At 36.6% G+C, this 19,077-nt stretch overlaps 1 protein-coding gene across 2 annotated transcripts in view; it reads right to left on the bottom strand.

Moving 5' to 3' along the window:
- LOC127422981 (RNA binding protein fox-1 homolog 3-like) overlaps positions 1–19,077 on the bottom strand; it is a 624,242-nt gene that overhangs the window by 443,747 nt on the left and 161,418 nt on the right. For both annotated transcript variants that reach the window (XM_051666939.1, XM_051666938.1), the window contains exon 3: positions 6,721–6,772. The gene's annotated coding sequence lies outside the window, so the exon portion shown is untranslated. The remainder of the gene's footprint in view (positions 1–6,720; positions 6,773–19,077) is intronic.

Here is a 19,077-nt window from a genome sequence, read left to right as displayed (position 1 = left end):
ATCAACAAAGCTTGTGCTTGCAAATATCTGTTTGGGTGTAAATGTGTAAAATGTGCTGTAAATATGCCCATATTAGAAAATCAGCATGTTAAAATGATTTCTGAAGGATCATGTGACACTTAAGACTGCAGTAATGATGCTGAAAATTCAGCTTTGATCACAGAAATAAACTGCATTTTACAATATATTCAAATAGAAAAGTTATTTTAAATTGTAAACATATTTCACAATATCACTGTTTTTTGCTGTATATTGGACCAAATAAATGCAATCTTACTGATCTAAAACTTGGTAGTGTAGGTCTAAAGTTTTTAAGTAAAGTTTTTATGTAAAGAAAATGTATATTCAGATTACTTCTTTTAACTTAAACTTGATTTTGTGAATAAGCTACAAACAATACATTCAATCATTAAGTCACCTAACATTCATTCTCTCTCAGGGGAGGAGTCTTTGTCTCCTCAGGTGTGAATAACATCAATATTCATGATCATCCACGCCTCCTCGCATATGGCCTTTCTAACACTAAAAGTGTCTTACAAAAGTTAAATGACTATATTGTTTTGTATAAATAAGTGATCAGGATGGTTTTCACATCATTTTGTAGCAAAAACTCTAGGCTACAAGATCCAGTTCTCAAAAGTCTTGTGAACAAATGTTTAGTATGTGTTATATGGCCTTATTTCAATGACTTATAATATTATTTTTTTTTTGTCAAAAACCACGCATAAACGTTATTTTCTCAAAAATACAAACATGCACAAACATGTTGCTCACATATTATTGTAGCCCACTTTGTGCTGAATACAGTGTTAAGAGACTTTAGCCATTAATATGTTTTTAAGCAACTGAAAAAAGCACAAATGTCAAGGCATGTCACAACTTCTCCAGGGCCCAAAACACCCTCAGACCCCAGAGGGTTAAAGCATTTAAAGTTAATACAGCATAAACTAGCATATACAATGGTTATAATGGTGGAACCTTTGTAATGTGTCTCGCAATACACAATAGCCGTGTCAATGATCAAATAATGGAGAAAGAACCACTTAACGCTCTTTGGTGTACAAAACAAGCCCAGATGGGACTTGTGATAGAATTAGATGTGATTTTGATTAGATTTTTGTAGTAACTGTAATTGTCATTGCAGTCTGGGTATCTGAGCAATCTGAGCACAGTTGAGCCAAACTTGTCACAGACAGATCATAGTCTAAGAGACCTGATTTCAGTCATAACCCAAAGTTACTGCGTTGTGCTGTTGCATGGCGGTATAGTTTGGGAACAAGCAAGCCTAAATTCATCAATCACATTGATTTTAACATGAAAAGGTTTTGATAAGCAGCACATGAGTGTGTAAGGTGAGTAACCTTTGCTACATTATCATTGTCCGTATCATTGTCCATGACTTTGCACAGACTGGTGTCAAAGGTCCTTCTAGCCAGAGGTACCAGCAAAATAAAATTCCCCCCAACCATTTGGATCACTCGAGTTGGTGCTAAATAATTGATGTGGCCATTGAGACTGGTGGTGGTGGCAGTGGCAGTGATTTGATTTCGGAGCCAGTCTGAATGGGTTCAAGATCTTTACAGACACCCCGTAGAGGGCCAGTGAGAAATGTCAATCGTACCTCATCTACGGACGGGGGCTTCTCTGCTACACTGAGAGAGCAGCGGCAATCTCCAGGCAATCTGCAGCCAGTTCACCATCCACATTTAATGAGACACGCACACACATAGATTCACACACAGCCAGAGTGATAGAGCAAAGAGGCGCTCAGTTGCAGCTCTGACAAGTGTCAACTTTACTGCAATTGTGGCACTTAAGAGGATTTACATGAAAATATGAAAGCAGGGCAAAACGATAAAATGAGGATATTATCATCTAATTGACTGCTATGTTTTCTTTACACATATAATAATTGTACATTGGTGAAGCCTAGCTAAACTAAAAGTCTGTGCAGTCATTACTAGACATAACAAGTATTGTGGCTCTTGTCAATTCATTACTAAAAGTGCATGCCTTATGTTCCAAAAAAAAAAGAAAAGAAAAAAAAAAAAGCAGTCTGCATTCAATCATTCATCTGTCAGGCAAGATTATTTAGTAAATAACGACTTATATTCAATCTTTACCTCAAAGGAACCCATCATGCTGTATGGCTTCAGAAGACTTGAAATATAGTCCACAAGTAGTATGAACTATCATTATGAGCCTTTTATGGTGCTTTTTTAGCTTGACAGCTGTGGTCCCCATCCACTTTCATTGTATGGAAGAGAATAGCTCAGACATTCTTCTAAACTTCTCCTTTAGTTTTCCAGAAAAAAAAAAAAAAAAAAAGATTTGGAAAGACCTGAGGGTTAGTAAATGATGACGATGTTTTTTTTTTTTTTTTGTGATGTACTAAACTTGAAATGTTCCTCATCTGGCATAGTTTAATGTAGTGTGCGATCAGTGTCACATATGTGAAAGGAACAATCTATTTTATTTTTTCTTTCATCACATATGTTTAGAGTGTCATACAAATTTTTGAATCTAATGAAATGGAACAGACATGTTGTCTTGCAGATTTATTTCATGCTACTTTATCAAACTTCCATATCCTCTTCTGTGCATCTGAGTAGCATTGACAAACTAGATTTGTCACATTCTCACGGTTCCTTTTTCGACCAATGTGATAACACCACCCTTGTAATTCTTTTCAGGTTTTCAGTAAAATTTTCCACTAGCAGACGAGCCGATCGCAGACACCTGGGATTTCAGCGTTTTGAATGGCAAGGGGTAACTTAATCATCTATAATTGGTGGAGTGGTTCTCATTTATAGTGACTGACAGCTTTGATATGTCTCAAAGGTAAGCCATCAGGCCTAATAAATAAAGGAAAAGAAACAAGTAGTCACATTCCAAATGAGCAGGAAAACTGCAACATGACACAATGTAAAAACGAGAGCCACATCATATCTTATTGAGGAGCGAGTCTAATCCCCCAGAAAGAGACAGCGAGATATCGATGTGCATGATATTAAATTTAAAAATCTCTGGACCTTAAATAATTTAACCATGAAAGATCACAGAGTATTTGATCTAGTCTCTATATCAAAACTACATTACACAGGGCAAAAACTGTGACAGAGCCAAAAAAATAAAAATATAAAAAAATACATTCTTGCAGCAGAAATGTCACGAGATGAGGGTTTGAGAGATGCTAGAGGGAAGTAATAGTACATGGATCGACTCTTAAGATTCCACTCAGGCATGTGCTCAGACTGTTCTTACATATGGCAAAAAGGATATCTAATGTTGCTGTAAGAGCAAATCAGGCATTTGTTATTACCATTTTTGAAAAAGCTATAATACTCCCTCCGCGAGTGTACTGTGAAAATCTCAAGGCTTTCTTGTCTTGCTAAAACTCATTGAGCCGTGGTGCACATGTGGGTGACTCAAGTTCGAATCTGGCATGCAACAAATAATTTTCCTTTCTTAACTGTACGGAAAAAAAAAAAAAAAAAAAAAAAGGCTTGCTTTTCTCAAAAAATTAAAATAAATAAAATAAAAAATAAAATAAAAAGTAATCCCAGGAGAAGAGAGCAGATGTTAAGCATTTGTTATGCAGTTGTATTTATAATCACATTATCGTAAAATTGTTTTGTTACTCGAAAATAACCTATGCAAAGGAATTTTTTATTCCATCGGATTTCTGTTAAGGGAAAAAGTAGAAGAAATATGATTTTTAACTAATTTTACTATTGCTTAAGTCTAGCCTCAAGCTCACAGCTGATTGGTCCATTGCTAGTGAACATTTTAAGGGGCTGTTTACAATGTATCCATTTTTTTGTTTTTCTATATAAAAATTAATGCAGGAGCAACGCATTTTTAGACAGTGGCAAGTAAAATAAAGCTATGTGACCTGAGACGCATGCGTTTTGTTGTATTCGCTGTGCCGCGCCAAGATTTTTTTAGTGCAAGAATGCATTCGGTCTAAGGTAACTTGCAGCTTTGACTTGTTCCATTGTAGAAACCCTTAAGCTGTTGTGATGGTCACTTGCTTGTAGTGTAGACACAGTTTAAGAATGACCTCTTTAAATTTAGTTTCTACACAGAACTGAGGATGTTTTTACATTTTGATATAAGATTAAGAAGCATTACTAAGCACAACATTTTTTTTTACTTGATACAAGATGTATGATTGAATCGTTCATATTAAGAACAGGAACATGCATTAAGAGGGTGCTCCACCTTATGCTGGAGCATTCCGTTTTTTAGACGCAGTGCCATGTTAAAAAAGAGCTTCAATTCTTAAAAACACGGCTTGGCGTGCTTCCGCTGTGTTCGCTTTGCCATGTCAAGCTTTTTTTAACCACGCTCTGTCTGAACGGCCCCTAAGGTGACGTGCATTGTCAACGCTTCCAGTGTAGAAAGCATCAAGCTGTTACGACATCGGTCATAACCTCATTAAATTTATTAAAAATCCTATTAAATTTCAACTGGCAATTTCCAACCTGAGATTAATTAAACAGATGAGTTCCCAAAGCGAAATCGTGGTCATCTTTTGAGGGGAAATAATAATCACACCAAAAAAAATATTATTATTAAGTAAATAGAAATTTAAAAAGACAACTAAAAATGTCAAAACCAAAAAAAAAAAACAAAAAAAAAACATATGTGGTGATGTGGGCGTGGCGGAGCGACGCCTGTGGAGAGTGAGGCTGGGAGTGGAAGAACATTAAGGATTGACACCTGTGGGAAATTGTATCAAACAGCTGTTAGAGATAATTTCCCACAGGTGTCAATCCTTAATATTCTTCCTCTACTGGCCTTGCTCTCCACAGACATCACTCGACCATGCCTGAATCACCACAACAACAAAAAACTAAAATGATTAAGCTTCAAAAGTACACGACCTGGCTGCTTCACAAACGTATGGTCCATTTTACAATACTAAAAAAACAAAAATTACATGAGAACCAAGGGGTTTGACACAGCCTGTTATACCCAGCTTGGCTTCAGTGTACCTCTTCCACACCAAAAGCTTGCATGCATTGTGTCTGACTCCACAGCACCCAATTGCACACATAAAAGCTCTAGGCAAAATGCATGACCAGAGTAGATGACTAGTTTGTCTTGCAACTAAACCTGTGCGATGCTATTATGGAGCCATGGGGATCTTTTAGTGAAGGATCGCCTGGGGGCACAGTGTTTTGTCTGTACAGATTAACCACTGGAATGTCTCGTCCAAATTTGCCCTGTGACTCTCAGTTTGAGTAGAAATCTACCTTGCACTGTGTCATCAGGCCTGAGCTTTAGGGCCAGTACATCATGTTTCAATGGTCATCCAAGTCACTTGCAAGAGCTGAGCTCTGAGCAATATATATATTCTGTATGCATCAAATCAATAGTGAGGCACTATTTGCCAGCAGTTTGTGAAAATAATTTATGAAAAGAGACACTTTTTTTCTTTTAAGGAATTATACAGTCTGCTTGACAATTTGCAGTCAAACTTTCTTTTGGTTGGTTCTGTGATCTTAGGCGCTAATATCTTCTCAAACAGCCCAATTTCTGTTTATCAAATGCTTCTTTTACATAATTACAAGTTACTTTTGACAAAGATGAATGAGATTGTTCATTTCCACACAAAAAATAAAAAAAATAAATAAATAATAATAATAATAATAATAATAATAATAATAATATATATATATATATATATATATATATATATATATATATATATATATATATATATATATATATATATAATATGAAAAAATATGAAATAATATGAAAATATTTATGAAAAAATTCATAAAGGAAACTTTCCCATTTTCTTCATGCATATTTACACCAATCAGACAAGGTGTTCACTTTGCTTTCAGCCTGTGTTGCTGAATTAAGTCTGGCTGCCTGCGTGTTTATCACCTGCAGGCCTGGTGTGAAAAGTGCTGTCCTAAATTGCCAGTTAATAGATAAAAGTATTTTGTCATGGGGCAGGATTTGTAATTTCAAGGTGTGCTAAATTATAAAAATATTAAGGTAGGTGAATAAATAAATAAATAAATAAAAAGAAGAAGAAGAAGAAGAAGAAGAAGAAGAAGAAGAAGGCAAAAACATTAGCCTGTGTATAAATGTGAATGCCTGAAGCTTTGCTCTGTAATAGAATCTTGGACTTTTCCTACATAAATTGAAGTATATAATTCAAATTAGTTTAAGGTCAAAGGAGTATTAAATTCAGGCAGCACTTTGACACAAACTTATCTGAGCAAAAAAAAAAAAAAAAAAAAAAAAAAAAAAGCATACAGTCAAACGCAAAGCAATTTTATGTCTGCACACACATAGACCACAATAAATGGTGTGAATGTATACGCAGTACATCCAGTTAAAAATGTTAATACATTTTGGTGCAAAAGGCTTTAAGCATCATGTTCTATGTTTCCATGTATACATAGCACAACTTTTGAAGCCTCAGTTAAAAGAAGTGTGACTATTCTGTCAATCTCACAGAGCTCAACTCTCAAAACTCTGGCAATCTTCAAACATGAATTCTTCCAAATATTTTCTCTCCCTTTTTCTCTTTGTATCTCCATCTTTTTTCCCCTTTCTTTCCTCACATGCATCACATCTTTGACTGTCCCTCCTCAAAAACAGATAAGCGGCAGAGCCCAGAAAAAGCAAAACCACGACCACGGAGATTCGGTACACGGCTGCGATCAGTAAAATTAGCATGACAATACTCACTGTGGGGATAAGGGGGCAGTCGGAGCGTGGCAAGTCACTCTGTCCGATGAACCTGCACAGGAGTGGGAGAGAGAGAGAGAGAGAGAGAGAGAGAGAGAGAGAGAGAGAGAGAGAGAGAGAGAGAGAGAGAGGAGTCAGCTGTGGAAGGGAGGGGTGACAAAGAGCCGGCACATACGGAAACACACAAGAAAAGAAATTGAAACACAAGAGAATGCAGATAAAGCCGAATGGTAGAGAGAAATGGGGTGGCAGAAGAGGGAGGGGAACGTGTGATGAGAATAAAGACACATGGGAAATGCTTTTACTTTTAAAAGTTTGGCATGGGAGAAACGGGGAGAGTAGTTAATTCAATCATGTGATTTTACTCAGTTACAACGGGTGAACTTGATACCTTATTTAACCTTGTAGTTAATGCATTACTGTTTACTGTAGCTATAAGAACGGGCAAATAATGAGCATTTCAGAGTTTTGCATAACAATACAAAAATCTTTTTAAAGTCAACATGAAATCCAAATTGACCCTAATTACTGTCTACTTAATGCACATTCCTGGTCTTATTGTGAATGATTTGTCGGTGCATGTTATTTCAAGTTAAAAAAAAAAAAAGTTTGCAATGCTTTGCAATCTTTTATCAAAATGTAAAATATACACTTGAAATTTCTATAAAATGACTGTCCTTTTCAGCTGAAGTCATCAAGCCCTCATTTTTCTCAGCACATGCTCAATTTAATTCACTCTGTCCCTGATAAAAATTAGTGGGATCATTTCAACAAAAAGACTGAGTTTGAGATGCCCAATTTTGTAATGGGGACTATTGTAAAACTCAGATTTCTTGTATGTTGTAAATTTGAAATACAGTAATGGTTTAGTTTCAAGTTATATTAAAGGAATAGTTCACCCAAAAATGAAAATTCTCTCATCATTTACTCACCCTCATGTCATCCCAGATACGTATGACTTTCTATCTTCTGATGAACAAAAACAAAGAATTTTAGAAGAATATTTCAGCTCTGTAGGTCCATACAGGACAGCATACAAGTAATCCATATGACTCCAGTGGTTAAATCTATATCTTCAGAAGCGATAAGTGTGGGTAAGAAACAGTTCAATATTTAAGTCCTTTTTTACCATCAATTTCCACTTTCACTTTCACATTCTTCTTCTTTTGTTTTTTTGATTTGCATTCTTTGTACATATCACCACCTACTGGTCAAGGAGGAGAATTTATAGTAAAAAAAAAAAAAAAAAGGACTCAATTATTGATCACTTCTGAAGATATAGATTTAACTAAATAGATTTTATGCTGCTTTTTGTGCTTTTCCTTTTTTTTTTTTCATTTGTGTTTAGCAGAAGAAAGAAAGTCATGCACATTTGGGATGGCATGAGGGTGAGTACATTATGAGAGAATTTTCATTTTTGGGTGAACTATCCCTTTAATGATACAGTTATTTTGGCACATATAAATGTTTATTACACAAAAAATCGGGGTAGATTACTGTAGTAGTTGTCTATAAGTTATGAGTCTCCCCTACATCAGAATTAAAATGGGAAGTAAAATGGGTTGCGAACAGCGTTTCACATTGGCTAGAATGATTTTTGTATATGTACTTATTGGATATTTCACCCTAAAATGAAAATTCTGTTTTCATTTACTCACCCTCATGTTGTTACAATCCTGTATGGCTTTATTTATCCCGTGGAACACAAAAGAGATGCTAGGCAGTCTGTTATTCTCAGTCACCATTCAATTTCATTGTATTTTCCATACAATGAAAGTGAACGGTTAAAGAGGATTCTGCCTAATATCTTCTCTTGTGTACCATGGAAGAGAAAATGTCATTCGGGTTTAGAACAACATGAGGGAGAATAATGATGACATAGTTTTTATTTTTGGGCGAACTATCCCTTTAAGCTTTTCTTTATAGGCTGGTCTTTGTCTTGTTTGGGTGTATGAGTACAGTATGTGTTTTTTGACAGCTCTATCAGATCCCTCCATCTATGATCTCCCACTTTGATAGGGAACTACATCACAACATTGCACTGTGAACCAACTCTCCTTATGTTCTTTGTCAAATCTCTCATTCTCTGCATATTTTCTCACTGCTTCTTAGATATGTGTATCTCTCTTTTCCTCTCCTTCTGTTTTCAAGTGACAAAAGCAAGACCCCATTCCTAATTGACCCCAAAACAGCAACAAAATCCCCCTAGCCTTATCATCATCTGCCTGGGCTATATGTTTTCCCCCTTTTCTTTCATATCCACTGCCGCTTTCTTTTTCTTTTATTCTTTCTCTCCATCACTCTCTGTTGCATCCTCTCTCCCCAGTATAACCTCTTCCTCTGTCTCTTTCTCTCTGTAAACGGCTTTCAGCCGAGCAGAGATTACCTAGACCATGCTCTTCAGAGCAGCTTCAAAGAGGGTGCTCTTGGCTGCCAGGCTGGATAACGGCCACCCCTCCCCCCATATTTTGCACTCTAGACCATGTCCACACCAATACGTTTTCGGTTGAAAACTTCTAACGTCGTGGAAAATGTTTCCTAACATCATTGTTATCCAAAGTATGCGGTACAAGAAGCCATTTTTAAAGGCTCTGTTTTCGGTGGAGGAAAACGCCACTGATGAGAGGTGTACACGTAGCATAATCAATGCATTTTTTTATCGAAAATTTATTAGTGTGGTCGTGGCTTTAAACAAGACTGACAACCATATTCTGTTGCAGTGTGAACGTAGCCACTAAGACTCACATTGAGGGGAACAATGAAAATGAAGTAGGTGTTTTGTTATATGTGGAGAGAGGCTAACCACATGCTTTCTCAGGATTGCATTCTGGTGGGGACTCCTAAATGCTTCTATTTAAAGCATGCTGAACTTGCCAACTTGTCAGTCTCACTTAGTTTTGATATGCACATGGTGAGGTGATGATTCGCTATTAGAAATAGTCCCACAACATGTTTGATCTCATTTGACCAGTATTACAGTTTGACACCTCAGTGTATTACCAGGATGCATGCTTAACTTTAAGCATTTGATGCATTATGCAAGATTGGGGCAAAATTGGTCACAATGAGTGGGCAAAAAAATTTTCACAATGCAAAAAATCTTAAAAGGATACTTCACCCAAAATTGAAAATGTAAAAAACATTGGTGAAGTAATGTTGAAGAGTGACAGCCTCAGACATCATTCATTTTCATTGCATCTTTTATTTTATTTACCCATACAATGAAAGTGAATGGTGTCTGAGGCTGTCACTCTTCCTAGCATCTCCTTTTGTGTTCTTCGGAAGAAAGTCATACAGTCACGAAATTCAAACAGGTTTGGAACAACATTACTTCACCAATGTTTTTTACATTTTCAATTTTGGTGATCTCCTTTTGTGTTCTACAGAAGAAAGTCACAAAACAAAAAACAAAAACAAATTCTCCTCATTTTGATTGTGGGGTGAAATGTTACCTGGACATGTTTTTGTGAGATTCAGCAAACTGCAAACGGAAATTGCTGTAATAATTGCATCTATGCATATTTGTGCACATAAAAGTGCTACAATGTGTAAATTTCCTACCATGCTGCAAGTTTCCTCAACACAGCAGTTCGATTTAATGAATAAAATGATTTATTTTTGCAAGACTCTTTTTTTCAGGAGCATTAAATTCCAAAACCATTCAAAGCCACAGTTCAGAACATATATTCCCTTTGTATTCTTTGAAGTGTAATCTTTGATGTGCATCCCTCCCAGTGTAAACCCGATGCCTCTGTCTCAGTCACCGTGTCCAGCATGTCTGTGTGTTACGGGAGATGCACACTCTACCCTCCTGCTCCCGAGAATGTCCAATTAGAGGAAGGTCGGTTCCGGTAGCCGCGTGTGAGACAGCCACTTATTCTGTTACTGTTGACCGATCCGTCACGCTCCTCTCCAGCTTTCTTTATTTTATTCTTCCTCCTAAAGGGCAGTGGCTAACTTTATCACTGGGACAAATGACCCATCAGTGGCACTATTCATCAGCTGCTTTAGAATCACTTGCCCCAGCCGCAGTCCCACTCATCTATCCCCCACAAATGGAGCTGCCTCTACCACTGGCTTCCTTACCAAATCTCTGTGCATTATGTTGTGTGTGTTTGTGTGTATGTGGGTGTGAACGCAAACATGAGAGAATGTGCCTTTGTGTGCATAATGCTCAGCTAAACTGCATTATATATGTCCCCCACACACAAAATAAACACAAACACATACTCTCTCTATCCAAAATAGAACCACCTCCTTAACCAACATATATACATAAACTTTTATCAAAGCCTTTTGCCTGGTTTTATTTGACTGTCAATATTGTTCTAGTGTTTTATCCCTCAGTTGTGATTCTGACGCCCACACAGTCCCAAGACCTCCAACCGGGGCGGGATTCTTTTCCATAAGTGATAAGGGGGAGAGCAAATTAAATGACTGTAATTTGGTTAGGGGCCCCGTGTGCATCCTGCCTAATAGAGGGGGCTGTCTTTTCTATTGCTGTGGGATCAGCTAGTTGAGAGCATTCTTATTAAGAAAGACACTCTCATCACCACGAGTCCAAGCGCTCGATGAGTGAGGAAACTCGGAATTAAAAATTCAAGCAAACTAAGAAGGAGAAGACAGACTACAACATGACAGATGGTCTTTCATCACACGTGACTTTATCAAGAAAAGAACAAAAAACGAAACGAAACGCAAATTAAATAAATAAATAAAGTAGTACGCTTATGGAGAGATTTTCTCGCTCCTCTCCTCTCCTCTGGGCAATTAAAATATTTTTTTCCTTCAATAGCACAAAAAGCATATGGGGACATTACTCATTTGGTGCTGTTTTGCCAGTATAGTTTCCATGGCAACCTTGGAACAAGAAACATGACTCTCATGGTGGTAGATTCAGAGTCACTGGCGTAGCCTGTTGTACTCAAGGCGTGAACTTTGACTCTTTCCAGCCTCGATTTAGCAAAGAATCTTGTTAATAAATTGTGACCTGTCCATTTTTTTTTTCTTTTTTTTTTTGCTTAAAGAAAACAAAGCCTTTTTTTAGGGCCATAAAGATTTTTTGCACTGAGACATTTTCATGACAATTAGGCCTAAGCACATTTCCTCCCCCAATTCTCATTACTGTAATGATAAAAAAAAATAAAAAAAAGATATATTAATAGAATAGTAGAGTATTTATACATATTGAACTGCTTTCTTATCTAAATAATAATAATAAAAATAATATACATAAAAATAAAAAATACATTTAATACAGTAAAAATACTGAACTACAGTAATGGTAAACTATATTGATAATCACCATTAAGAATAACGAGAATTACAAAAATAAATAAATAATGTAAAAAATGAAATCATGCATGTTGTTAATGAACATTTGGGGAAAATATGTTCCTAATTATCATGAATTCATCACAATGCAAAAGATCTTAATGTCCTAAAAAAGACTTTCAGACAATTAATTATAACAATATTATATTATATTATATTATATTATATTATATTATATTAAAAATATGATTTTAATATGTAGTAATTTTATTTTATTTATTTATTTATTTATTTTTATTTGGGGTCGATAATTGACTTGGAAACAAAAGGACTTTAAACTTTTATATAAAAAAAAAAAAAAAAATAAGAAGCAATTTTATAACATTTCCCAAATCAAAGCACTTGGAAGTATGGTAAATGTGAAAATAAAGTGACATGCAGATCATGTCCATTGTGGCATTAGCAATTAACACTGTCTATCCACTATCAAGCATACCATTATCAATCAGCTTGCCACCTTTGCAGTCTCAAGCCTCGAAAGGTGATTTAAAATGCCTATTCCAACTCAGCCAACTTGTATTTGTTAAAATATCACCCTGACAAAATTAACAACTGCAGTTTGTTCTAACTCACTTATATAGAAGTTGTAAATAAGCCTACAAGGTCAAATGTGATGGAACTTTTATACAAATTAATACTTTCTTTTCCTTGTAATAGGCTATTTGCTTTTGTTTCTTTTGGCTCTGCTCTGGTATTAGGACAATCCTTCCCTCTGGTTTCACCTACCTTAACAACAGCTGAACGCATTGAGCGCCACAGAACATGCATTCATTCAGATTGAACCATATAAAAAACTATGTACTTATCAGGCAGTGCCAGGCAGGATTAGAGCAAGATGTTTTGGGGTACGGAGCCCCTGGGCTGCCCTACACATATGGGGTCGGCAAGTTGGATCAATGTACAAGGCAACGTGCCACTCAACTTACGTCATTCATAGCTATTTAAAGGCATGCTTTGCATTTTAAGAGGATACACACTGACCTCTACACCACAAAAATTATATTTGGGAATAAACATGTAAATACAGAAGCAAGTCAATGTATGTTTTAGTCTATTCTCCAAGGGTTTGACATGCTAAAGCAGGGAGTTGGATATCAGTGTTCATGAAAGATGATGCGGCCAGTTATGCTCCTTGCCTATGGCACAAGCTCTTATGCACTCAGGTCACTGGGGTCATTCACATTCACCTTTATATTCAAGTCTTCTGCTTGTGTAAAAGTTTGTTAGCTGGTTAAGATCGGTGTTGGGAAAGCTATTTTAAAACTATAGCTTCCCAGTCTACAAGCTACTCATAATTTAGTGAAACTACAGTAAAATAGCTACACTAGATGCTACTAACAAAAATCTGTATCTTTATAAATATACAACTTCTGAAGAAGATGTAATATTTTGGAACTAGATCTCAATTAACTTGAACAGAACTTTACATAAAATAGATCTAATAAAACTAAAACACTACTATCTACTGTATATATTATCTTGGTTGAAAATAGTGAACAGCAGCACTTAACTTTAAAAACAAAATAATACATACAAAACCTTGCATGGATTTCTGCGCAGGGCCTTAAATGAATTGCTGAAATCAGTCACATCTGTTTAGATGAACACTTTCACATAGCGACCTCACAGAGGACAATTGATTTAGCTAAATTCCTTCTATCACCTGTTATTTCAATATAAACACAAGGTCACCCATGTTTGGCCAGATTGAGCTCTATTCATGACTTGCAAAGCCGCAGTGGAAGAGAATAAAAAACACTATTTAAGGTTCTGATTCAAATTGAAAATAGCTCACCTCCATAGCCAAAATCCAATCCAATTGCAATTGTGTTGGGTAAATAAGGATGGATTGTTTGTCTGTTAGGTGAGTGTGCAGCGAGGATCTTCTGTTTAAATGTAAAGTGACAGATGTCCCATTCTCAGTGCTAGAGGACTATGCCTCACTTTAATGAGCCAATGGAGAAAAGTCACAGAATGAAGAGCAGATTCCAAAGGTTGATCTGAAGGACAAGATACCCATCAATCAAATGCATGTGATGTTATATATATATATACACCAATATGGATTTTTCTATGGCCAATATCAGTATCAACAGAGCAAGGTGGCTGATGGCCAGTAAAATGCTGACATACAGTATAATAAAATGTAAATAGCATTTATAACACGCTTATTTCACAAAATATTGTATAATATTTAGTCAAAATTTACTAAAAATAAACATTTGAAATATGAAACATGCATTATCCATACTGTCCTGCAAAAGCAAAACACAGCAACTACGCAACAATCTCAAAATTGTCAAATGTCAGCCAATTAATTGGCCTGGCCATCACTACACGTTATTCTGTTTTTCAAAAGTAATGCCACAATCTAACACAATACTGATGTGCGTTCTTCCTGTTACCACTGCCACACAATTAATGGGAGAAATCAAGCCAAAGCCTTTTCAGTTTGGATGTCTGAAAAACTCTCTTTTTCCTCAAGCAGCAATTATCATTACACTGCCAAAATCACTAATTTTTATTTATTTATTTTTTTTATCTTGTGGCGAGACTCTAAATCATTAAACTCTGGTATTTCTATGCAATATCAAATTCTTGCTAACATGTAATCATATTTTATGTGTCTACAGAGAAACAGCAACACATACATTTGGACCGAAATTCGGAACTCTGGCATCCTATTAAACACAGTGTCATATTGGGAAGTAATTGCACTTCATGTCATGCTCACAATGGCAGATTATTGGGCGTAACATTGGAGAATCATGGTCTTCCTGCCTGTTATGTCTAAAAGGTGAAGCTTCTGGCACCTTAACAGCAGACTGGCACCTTTAACAGAGATGTAAGACCGAGGCAGGGTGGATAGAGGGGGCTAATGATCTGTCTCCATGTCAATATCTCTGGGTGCCAACCTGCCTCCCCTTGGGCAAGAGCCTGGACATCAAACCTGCAGCTGACGCACCACATTTTCCAGGGAAGCCACTTCTGTGCCTCACGTCGATACATTGAACTTTTCAAACTGTGGCCCTGCTGTCTGCAGTTTGATGAAACACTCCTCAGCTTATTTGAGCACCTGCCTGAAATCCATTAATTGTTTGGTTCCAGTGTAACTGCTTAAGATTCTTAATGAAATCAGAACTTATTTAAAGAGTCCAACTAAGATTCAGCAGTCTGTGATGATCATTTAAAACAATCTTATACATTTAAAGGAATAGTTCACACAGAAATGGAAATTATATCATTATTTACTCACCCTCATATTGTTCCAAACCCCCATGACTTTGTGACTTCCATGGAATACAAAAATAATTTTAGAGACTGAAAACCTCAGTCCCCATTAAGTTTCATTGTATGGGAGAAAGCAAGGTCAACATTCTTCACAATATATGAACCACAAAAGACGGGGCACACAGGTTCGGAAGTAAATGATTTAAGAAATTGCATTTTGGGGTCAACTATACCTTTAAAGGTAAAGTGTATAATTTCTGAGCCTCTAGCAACACCAAACGGTATTGCAAAAATAAAGAATGTTTTTGAACAGATGCCATTGGTTTGAAAAACAGATAATCCCACCCAAAACAGCATTTGGTGAGCCAGTATTGCTATGTTTGGCTGATCAAGATGCTCAAACAAACAAAGCAATGCCACAGAGCAACAGTGTTTACAATTTTCAAGCACATCAACATATAAAAGGCTCATAGTTGCCACTGCATATCCAGCTGAGATAGGATAAGTATTTTAAAGTGGTAGCTCACCCAAAAAAGGAACATTGTGTCATTTACCCAACCCATGTTGTTCCAAACCCATAATGCCATTCTTTCTGAGATGTCAGTCAGAATGTTAGCTTCAGCCTCCATTCCTTTTTGATTGTATGGGGGGGGAAAAGATGCATGGAAAGTTAAGTTTGACTGAGGATTACATTCTGCCTAACATCTTGGATCAACATGAATGTGAGTGAGTGATGACTGAATTTTCATTTTTAGGTGAACGATCCCTCTAAAACTGAAAATATTACACACTTCACCTTTAAGAAATGACAATCTTTGCTAAATCTATTAACAAGTCAGCCTCATTCGGCAGTGATAGATTGGTAAGGTTTGTGCCAACCCAGTGTTTAGCCATTGCCTGACTTTGAGAGCTGTCCATTTTTACATTGCCAGGTATCAAACTGACTGCAAACATTTCGTGCTGTGAGTGTAAATGAGTTATGTGCCCATGTGTCGGAGTGCCTTAGACAGCCAGTGTTGGCCACTCGATTTCGAGGGGGAATCAGCCTCCGGTGCCCACAGGGTGTGCATGCAGGCCATCGATCCTGCTATGCCATTAGATACAATACCAACGATGTCAAGGTAGATTATTCTCATATTGCTGCCGTTTGCAGGTCAAGTATTTTGCTGGTCAACAATAATCAGAGAGACAGCAGGCAGCTAGATGATTGGGCTCTATCTGGCTGATATATAACGGCAACATTAGGGCTTAGGTGATGGAACAGAAGAGTGAATAAGAATGGCGAAGCGGCCGACCCCAGGCAGGTTAATGACATACGTGGTGCCAAAGAGCTAAATGATTTTGTGCTGAAAACGGGATTATGTCTGAGACACAAGACAGAACGGATGAGATGCCAGACACAGTGCTCAAATGTAACTCGCCAGCAAGCAGGCTCTCTTTCTTGCAGCAGAAATCAGTCACTTATATTTTACTTTCCCTTCTGCAGGTCACAGCCTCCTTCATCACCCTGTCCAAATAATGCAACAATAACACAGCGCATTCATCTTCCAAACTGGAGAGAGTCACGGCGCACAATTCAACTGGATTTTTGCTTCCTTCTTCTTTAAAAGACTACATGAGAACTTTCTTCAACATTTAGCTCAGTATTTCCCAAAATTTCCCCACAGCCACGTCAGTAAGGCACAAGTATCCCTCCATCGACACCAAACCAGAAATACTGTATGTTCCTTTTACTTCTTATTATAGTGGATATAATGTAGTACTATCATGAACATTATTAAAATGCCCATTATATCAATGACTCATTTTGCAGCAAAAAGACCTTTGTTAAATATAAAAGACTAAGTCCAAAAAATGATGGGTAATGTTATGTGATAATTATTTCAGAATTATATTGAGTCTTATGTTTTACACATTTTCCATGCGTTTTTTTTTTATTTTTTTATGCAAACTGAGAATCTGTATTTGATTTACTGCATTTATTTTGGATGAAAATAGGATAGATCACTGTATTGTTGTATAGTACAACAATATTTGGTGTCTTTAGAGGCTATATGTGCACATATACTTCATTATACCGCAGGTGGCATCCACATAAATTGACACAACTTACACAAAATGCTTGTTTTAGTTTTTTTCCTCAGTAAGGAATTTCCTATTATGATTAGTTATTTTAAGCTATTCATAGCCCTAATATTTTTCACTTTAAGTCATAATTTCGATTTCATGGGTTTTATAAAGAAAAAAAATCAAATTGAAAATCAACATTTTTTTCAAATAATCTGGAACCTGGTAAAAGGACTAGTTCACCCCAAAAATCGCATTTATATTTAGTCACCCTCATGTTGTTCCTAACCTGCAAGACTTTCTTTCTACCATGGAACATAAAGGGTGAAATGTGAGGGACTGACAGCTACAGTCACCATTCACTTTCATCGTATGAAAAAAGATGCAATGAAAGTAAATGGTGAACAGGGCTGTCAATTCCTAACATTGTGCCCCACATTTACTTTTGTGTTTCACTAAAGAAAGTCATTCAGGTTTGAAACAACATGAGGGGGAGTAAATGATGACAGAATTTTCATATTTGAGTGAACTGTCCCTTTAAGTGCCCCATGGGGTACACGTATACCTGGTTTTAAATTACTAATTTATCTCACCTTAAAAATAAAGAAATAAAAAAATTAAAATAAAAAGAGTTTATTTATTGTTTATTTGGTGCTTGCTATGAACACAGAAAATTGGGGTTTAATCGCATAACCTTTCCTTTTTTTGTTGCATGTTTCATCATAGCAAGGTGTAGCACTGGTTTGTTGTCTGGTGATTCCAGGATAACAACAATCTCATATAGTCTGATTTAGTGTCTGACGGCGAAAGCGGATGAGGAGAATGAAAAAGTGATAAAACATGTGAAACTGCAGCAATGAGAGTGCAGGTTGGGACCGAGCCGAACGTGGGTGGCTATAAGTTCTCTGGCTCTGACAACCTCTGGGACAAGCTTTTTATTTGGTGGCAGTAGCTAAGGTATGACAGAGCGAGGACATGTGCATGTGAGTGACGACAGAGATGGGAGAGCAGTGAAGGACATGTCAGGTGGCATGTAGAAACTTTAAACTAGATTTACTCAGAAAGCCTGAAAACAAAAGCCATTGTTTTTAGTAGCATTTGAATGTGAACCCAAATGGCTAAGGATACTTTGACTTAAAGGGATACTAGTCAAAAATGAAAATACTGTCATTATTCACTCATCCCATGTTGTTTTAAACTCTGGCTTTCTTTCTTGCATGAAACACGAAAGGAGATGTTTGTCAGAATGACAGCCTCAGTCACCATTGACTTTCATTGCATCTTTTCTCCATACAATTTAAAGCTACACTATGTAACTTTTGGCCCTCTAGCAGTTAAAAATAAAACTGCATGCGTCTGTGTAAGGACATTATTTTGGTTGTTGTTCAGCTCTGCTCCTCTGCGCGAATGAATGTGTTTTGAGGCACCGGTGTACACATGGATACAGGATATGTTATCAGAGCGAATGGACAAATAAATAACGATAAAAAGGAAAATACGGATATCCGAAAACATGTCATCTGAACAGATAAGTGCCATCTTATGCTGTTGTTTTGACTTATTGGAAACATTGATGTTTTGAAATAAATGACGTTACAAAATTAGGCAACATTCGTTAACATTAGACATAACGATTGCTAGTCTGATAAGGTCAAACGTTGTAACATTTTTTATAACTGCAGGATATTCTGGCCAAACAGACCATGATAGTAACTAATTTATAGA

Source organism: Myxocyprinus asiaticus, chromosome 32, assembly GCF_019703515.2.
Source record: "Myxocyprinus asiaticus isolate MX2 ecotype Aquarium Trade chromosome 32, UBuf_Myxa_2, whole genome shotgun sequence".
NCBI classification, from domain to species: domain Eukaryota; kingdom Metazoa; phylum Chordata; class Actinopteri; order Cypriniformes; family Catostomidae; genus Myxocyprinus; species Myxocyprinus asiaticus.
Note: the sequence above shows the minus strand (reverse complement) of the source record. Positions and strands in the feature narration are given on the sequence as shown.